Below are 7658 nucleotides of genomic sequence, written 5' to 3'. Positions count from 1 at the left end.
AGAGAGAGATTGAGTGGAGGAGGGGCAGAGAGAGAGGGAGACACAGAATCCAAAGCAGGCTCCAGGCTCTGAGCTGTCAGCACAGAGCCCAACTCGGAGCTCAAACTCATGGACCGTGAGATCATGACCTGAGCCGAAGTTAGCACTTAGCCAACTGACCCACTCAGGCGCCCCACTACCATTTTTGAATGAGGAAATTGAGGCCCACATTGCTCAAGTGAGTTTCTCAAAGGCACAGGGGCTTAGACTGGGGAAGTACCAAAAAAGGGAAGATTAGAGCAGGCATGGAGGGACAGCCAGCAAGTGACTCCTGGGTTAGTAGGAACTGCCAAGGAAGCAAAACTTGAGCAAAACTTGGCTATGTTTCTTTTTTTTTAATTTGTTTCATTTCTATTTATTTTATATAGAGAGAGAGAGCACGCAAGCTGGGGAAAGGGGCAGAGGGAGAGAGACAGAGCGAGAGCGAGAGCAAGAGAGAGAGAGAGAGAGAGAATCTCAAGCAGGCTCAGAGCAGAGCCCGTCATGGGGCTCAATCCCACAACCCTGGGATCATGACCTGAGCTGAAACTGAGAGTCAGATGCTCAACCGACTGAGCCACCCAAGTGCCCCTGAAACTTGCCATGTTTAAATAGCAAACTCCATGGGGTGCCTGGGTGGGTCAATCGGTTGAGCATCCGACTTCGGCTCAGGTCATGATCTCGCAGTCTGTGAGTTCGAGCCCCGCGTCGGGCTCTGTGCTGACAGCTGGGAGCCGGGAGCCTGCTTCTGATTCTGTGTCTCCCTCTCTCTTTGCCCCTCCCCTGCTCATGCTCTGTCTCTCTCTGTCTCAAAATAAATAAATGTAAAAAAAAAAAAAGGAGTTGGATCCTTAACTGACTGAGACACCCAGGTGCCCCCGTCCCCACCCAAATTCAAAAGGAAGGGAAGTAGACTCCACATCTCGAAGTAGGAGCAAAGAATTTACTACTGCCTTTAATCTACAACAGACCACCCTCTAGACACAAATTATTTCTATTACTTCCATGTGCAAAAGATATTTTCTTCCTCCCAAGGACCCTTGAAGTCTCATCCCAAAATATCATTGGCTCATAATGCATCTTATCATATAAATCAGGTCCAGGTACAGATCAGGTACAGATGATTCCTCAAGAACAGCTTCTTGAGTACTATTCCTCTTGATCTGAAGACGTGCAAGCTACAGACGGGTTTTCTGCTTTCCAGATACCCAGCAAGTAGAGTTGACCAGGCTTGAGCTCACCAGATCTCAAGCAGACACTTCTGTTCCAACAAAGGGGGAAAACGGGAGTGACGTGGCTACCCTGGGTCATAGCAATTCTGAAATCCAGTTAGGTATGCGCTGCCAGCTCTTAGATTCTGGTCCAATACTGCTTCCTGGGACCGATTCTCTGCAGCTCTTGTCTCTACCCTCTGGTGAGTTTCTTCTGAATCATCCCTTCTTTTCCACAAGAAATAGCCCGTGTTTACATCTGAATAGCCTCCTCAGTCAGCTTCTTAGAAGGCAGGGGCTCACAGGTTTCTCCTTTTGTGCTCTGTCTTTCCCTGTGTTCTGTAATTGCTTATCTTCAATCCTAGCATTTTGTAAGGCTGCAGGATGGGGCGCAGTTTCCATAATTCTTGGCCTTTGAGACTATTTCCAATTTCTATTCCTCTGCGAAAGGTACTCCTTGAGCACCGACTGTGCCCTAGCACTATTCTAGGGATCAGGGACATAGCTATGAATGAAATAGACAAAAATGCCTGCTCTTATGGAGATGCCATTCTAGTGGAGAGATGGGCAATAAGCAAGTAAGCAATATAAACAAACAAACAAAGCAAGCAGGGAAATAGCAAGTGGTATTTTGTGTCAGTAGGAAGGAGAACTTCCATTTTAAATAGGAAAGGCCATTCTCACTGAGGAGATGACATTGAAGTCAAGACCTGAGAAAAGTGAGAGTGGCTGTACAGGTATCTGAGGGAAGAGTCTTTCAGACAGAACGAAATACAACTGCAAAGACCTGAGTTAGATGTGTGCCTTCTCTTTTCTTAAACTAATATAGTTTGAGCAGACCTATCTGAGGTCAGAGAGGTATTTGGGGATCAGATGGGGTAGGACCTTTTGCTTGTAAAGCTTTTAGTTTTAGTCTGATTTATGGGAAGAGTTTGACCAGGAGAATGACATGGTTTGACATTTTTATAGAATTACTCTGGCTGCTGTGTTAAGAATTGACAAGGAGTGAGGTGGGAGCAGGAAAGCACGATTTTTTACTGCAATCCAGGGGAGAAGTGATGGAGGTTCAGAACAGGTGGTAATGGCAGAGATAGTAAGTGGTCATGCTCTGAATATCTTTTGAAGGCTGTGAACGAGGGGTACAAGAGAGAGGGGAGTTTAATTCATTTTCCAGGACTGCTGTAAACAAATCACCACCAGCTTGGTGGCTTAAAACAACAGAAATATATTCTCTCAAATACATCTCAAATAGAAAATTCAAAATCAAAGCCTCCACCCCCCACCCTACCCCTCCACCTTTTTTGTCTCTTTCAGCTTCGGGTGGCTGTCAGCATTCGTTGGCTTGTGGCTACTCACTCCAATCTCTGACCCCATCTTCATATGGACTTCTTTTCTCTGTGTGTTTGTACCCCGTGTGTATCTTCTAAGGACACTTGTCATTGGATGTAGGACCCACCTGGATAATCCAGGATGCTTTCATCTCAAGATCTTTAATTACATCTGCAAATACTCTTTTTCCAAATCAGGTCACATCCACAGGTTCCACGGTATAGGCTTACCTTTTGGCCGGTGACTATTCAGTCCACTACAGCAGACAAGAATGATTCCAACATTTTTTGGACCGAGCAACTGAAAGAATGAAGCTTTCATGAACCAAGACAGGAAAGGACTATGAGAAGAGCATGTTGTCGAAGATGTTGATCTGAGTTCTGAGTTGATCTTAATGTGCTCAGATGGGGCAGGTGCTTGGTAGGGTGTCCCACCCTCCTAAGCTCAGAGAGTCTTGAGCTGTTGTCACCAGCTGGGCCCCAAAGCCTGACCTTTACTGCCTACCTGTTTATTGTACTCACTGACCTTTCTCTCACCTTTTTCCTTAAGCTCTTCTTTCCAGCTTATCTCTTAACTCAGGCGAAAGACCTGAGGGACATAACATCCCAGATGGAAACAGAAATACCTCTCAAGCAATAACAACTGCCTAGACCACCCAGACCAGTTTGAACTTAACCCCCCACTCATGCCTGTGCAGATGGACCATGGAGAGATCCGTGGAGTGACTGACAGTTACAATTACCTCATTATAATAGTAAAATCTCTGCCCAAGGAGGAGCATACGCCTCATATACATAACATACGATGTATGTATAGGCATGTTTCCTTAAGGTGCCTGCGCCTCCTTTTGCCCCCCTCTACATAGGATGACAAGGCTTCCATCTAAATATTCATCCTAACCCTATAAGTAAAAGGAACCTATTCACCCTCGCTCAGGAAGTCATGGCTTCGGAAGTTATTCCTCAGCAATCTCCTTATTTGCTGCAAATAAAGTTTACTTTGTGTGACAGCTCCACCTGGCATGTCTGTGACTCACTAAGAAGTGACCTCATGTTAGTTGGATTACACTGTTTTTCCGTTTTCTTGGACCCTTTCTTCTGCCAGAAAAAAAAATGTTCTGGTAGTGTCTAATTTACCTCCATGTCTTTATCACTCTGTAACACAATTGGTGCAGTCATTTGCCGTCTACTCGATTATGCACATTGACATCAGACATCCCTTGATTCACATCCCACTCTACCAATTACTGCGTGGAGCGATGCCGAGTGACCTGTAGTGGGTCTCTGTTGCCTATTTGCAAAATGGTGAACATAATCTTTCCCTAAAGTGGTTAAAATGGAGATGATCCAAAGGTATATAGTACAGGGTCACGGGAGATACTCAGTATATACGGGTGCCCTTCCTCAACCCATTGTGAGTTTGTCAAAAAACCACTCTCTTGTGTCTTAACACTCAGATTTCTCCCTAAGAAAGCCTGTTCCTACAGCATGCTTTGTGAATCCTGAAGAACTCAGGGCACACAGTAGGACTCTTTAGTTGTGATCAGGGCCTTCTGCAGAAGGACACTAATGGAAGAGCCAGTTTATTCACGTCCTCTCTTCCCTGGCATTCATTATTCCAGGGTAACAGGGAATGGCTGAGACATCCGTTTGCGGGTTCAACATGGCGCCGTCCTGCTCATTGTACGAGCCTCAAAGATGGCGACAACCACTAAGGGGCAGACATGTTTGTGCCACATGATCAAGGTTCATCCCAGAGGCGGCCGGAACGTGACGGAAGATTGAGGCGGGGCTCCTCCCCCGCACTCTTGGCGTCGAGCGTCTCGTGACAGGTACTTCCGCTCGGGGCGGCGGCGGTGGCGGAAGTGGGAGCGGAGCCGGAGTCTTGGCCATAAAGCCTGAGGCGGCGGCAGCGGCGGCGTTGAAAGCTTGGGGAGTGCCGAGGAGTCCTCTGGAACCGGAACTTGGACTTCTCTGCCTCTGTCCTCCCTTGCATCTCCTCCTCGGTGGGAGCCCTAGCTACGCGCCCGGCCCGGAGCCCCCAGCGGAGCGGCCGCGGTAAGCATTGGGCCCAGCCCGGCCGGTGGCCTGGTCCCATCCCCCTCCTCAGCTCCTCGGTCGCCTGGGCCTCGCGTCGTCCGTGTCTTGGGCAGGCTCTGGACCCAGCGCAGGCCTCGCGGGGAAACTCCGCGTCGCCCAGGGCCCAAGCGCAGGCCCGAACCGCGCCCGGCCGGGGGGGAGGTCAGAGGTCGCGGGGTGTGACCTCTGGCCGGGTTGCGGACCCCGGGCCGGCTGTCCCGGACGCCTTGTTTATTGGTGGCGTCAAGACCCGAGACCCGGGAGGGTCTCCTGATTCGGGTGGCCTCTGGGCACTGGGGGCCCTGCGCCGCGGCGGGACGCGCTGTTGGGCTGGGGCTCTGGGAGTAGCTAGCCGGAGTGTGTCGGAGCCGACCCCGCCCGCTGACTTGTCCGGGGGACGCTGGCCCGGGACCCGCCGACCGCGCGGGCCTTGTTAACAGGCGCCCAAGGCTGAGCCACGTTCCTATCTGTCTGTTCAGTTGAACAGCCCGACCCTGCTAATGAGAGAGGTTCCCTGACAGCAACTGAGTCAAGGCAGTGAGTCAGATCACGTGCACTGGGCTCTCCCCAAGCACTTGTATACATGTGAGACGCCTCTGGCTCTGGGAGACAGGGAGCTTTTTGTCCTAAGTATGTTGTAAATCCTGAGAGAAGTTTTCAAACTTACTGGGGGGGGGGGGGGGGGGGGAAGATGGTGTTTGGTTGTCGGGCTGTGTTGGGATTCCACCGCGTCGGGGGATCTTCTACCGCATTAAATTGAACCTTGGTGCCTAGTGGTTCTTAAAAGTGGAAAATCGAGAAGAATAATAGCAAGCATTTGAGCGTGTGTTGTATTTTGGGCAGATGGGCAAGAACTTTGCACAGATCATTATGTTTAATTCTCGGAACGGCCCTCTGAAGTAACCATTATTGTCAGAGAACGGAGAGGTTAACTTGTTTGTCCAAGGTCACCGTAAATAACTTCTGGAGGGAGATTCGACCCCGGGCGGTCAGACTCCGGAGTACTCTGATCAGCCCCTGGGTTGTACTGCTTTCCCATGCTGCTGAAGTTTGTGATCCATCTTTCGCTGTCTGGTGTATCTGCCTCTCTCTGCCGCCTTTGTTTTTAGTGATGCATTTGAAAGCCTGTTCTGGTAGCTGCCTTAGTGCTACCTAATAAACCGTAAGCTGTTCTCTGTGCGGTTGTGACTTTTAACACAGCTTGTTTGTAGTGTGGTGCTCGTAAAGTAGAAGCTCTACGGTTCCAGCAGAGTGCTCGATTGAGGTCTGAAGAATTTTGTTACTTAAATCTTTGGTCAAACAAGTTAAGTCTGGCAATCCTGCCGTGTGGACAGCCTTTCTTCAAACCTTAGTGTGTGGGTATCTAGCCAGTTGGTTCTTTCCTGTTGAAAATACTGTATCTTCTCTTTGGATTCCAAAAGAACAGGCTCTTGTCTCTTCCTTGTGACTTAAGCAGCTGATTAGCCGCATGACTTCTCATCCACGGATTAATAGAGTCTCCTATTAGTGTGTTTGTCTTCAGACTTGGGAGAGTTTGCTCAGATTTGAGTCTAAGAACTGGAAGGTGAGTTGTGAGTGCTTCTGAAGATACTGTCCAAGCTGAAGCTTAGTCCTCACGACCCTGTTGTATTCTAATTTCTTTTTTTTTTTTTAACTTTTATACCTGAACTGATATATTTAAGCGGGTGGTAAGTGCGTAGTACTTAAGTGGTAAGTCTTAACTAATGTCTGTGTTTAGAAGGGAGTAGTGATGAGCACTTTTTCATTCATTCGGATGTTTTGAGTATCTAGCATGTATTAGGCATTACTGGTTATTGACTCAGAGAGGTAGGTGTGGTTCCTGTCCTAAAGGAGTTTAAAAATGGTGTGTGATTGTGGCCAGGCGTTCTGTTGTGGAATGGCTTGGTGGTAGAACCTGAGGCTTTTGGAAAGAGTGGTTTCTCACCTTTTCCCAAGTGAGTTCATAGTAGGCAGTCTGGTGTTCCGGCCAACTCGAAGGCTTTGTTAATTGCAGTGGCATTTGTATGGTTTGCTCTTAAAGTACAGAAGATAATATTACAGTTTCAAATTGATCATGCTTTTTGAAGAGTAACCTTCAACACTAAGCTTGTTTCTCCTTTTGCTCTAGTGGCATTTTGTTGTTGTTGTGCACTGGAGGGAGTTCATGTCACTGCCATTTGACACTGCAAACGTTAGCTGTTGCAGTGCTCTTTGAGCAAAGGCACATTTGGCATGCTGGATTTTTTTTCTTTAGCTGATGAAGAAAGTTTGATATAGTGCTTACCAGTTACAGTGTCCGTATTATACTAAATAAAACCCTGTGCTGTCCCTTCTTTTGCAACTTTTCTGTCTTCCCTTTCAAAGGAGATGTGAGTTTTGCCTTTGTGGTAGAACTGCATGAGTAAACAAACAGAAGGGTGGAATGTAGAAGGCATTCTAAAAATAGTTTTGTTAGTATATCTCTCCAGGTGATTCTTAGCAATCACTTGGGGCATTTGCTTGTTTTGTTATGTTTTGGGGGGCCAACCAGGCCTAAGCCCCCAACCCCATCATCAAAAAGCACTGCTTTATGGTACAGTATGGCTTTGCATCCGATTCCTGACCCCACCACTGAGTGAAGCAAAATGGTTTTGGTTATTTGATTAGCTTTTAATAAATCTCCAAAGAGAATTACACAAATAACATCTCTGCCCTTATATTTGGTATTAACCTTTCTGTGCAAAGGTGTAGCAAATTCAGACCACACACATGTGATAGTCTTATACACTGTTCCTTTCTGAGATTTGACATAAATAGTTCTCATTATGCCTGTGATAAAATGTCCTAATTCTGTATCTATATAATTCAACAAATATGGCTGAGGATTTGACAAGATATTGGACTAGGAGTTATAAGCAAGGTTTTCCAGGGAAGTAAGGAGGTGGAATCCTCTTGAGTAAGGCTAAACAGTGGTTCCCTTGGCACTGATGTCATCCTCTGAAGGAGACTGAAGCTCTAGAAATTAGCACTCCCCCCCCCCTTG

General features: G+C 47.4%; 1 protein-coding gene across 1 annotated transcript in view; it reads left to right on the top strand.

Annotated features, from left to right (window-relative positions):
- The first annotated feature begins 4391 nt into the window (after window positions 1-4391).
- RAB7A (RAB7A, member RAS oncogene family) overlaps window positions 4392-7658 on the top strand; it is a 68417-nt gene continuing 65150 nt past the window's right edge. The window contains exon 1 of the mRNA XM_030307532.2: window positions 4392-4615. The gene's annotated coding sequence lies outside the window, so the exon portion shown is untranslated. The remainder of the gene's footprint in view (window positions 4616-7658) is intronic.

Source organism: Lynx canadensis, chromosome A2, assembly GCF_007474595.2.
Source record: "Lynx canadensis isolate LIC74 chromosome A2, mLynCan4.pri.v2, whole genome shotgun sequence".
In the NCBI taxonomy this organism is placed as follows: Eukaryota; Metazoa; Chordata; class Mammalia; order Carnivora; family Felidae; genus Lynx; species Lynx canadensis.
This window is presented reverse-complemented; position numbering and strand designations above follow the sequence as displayed.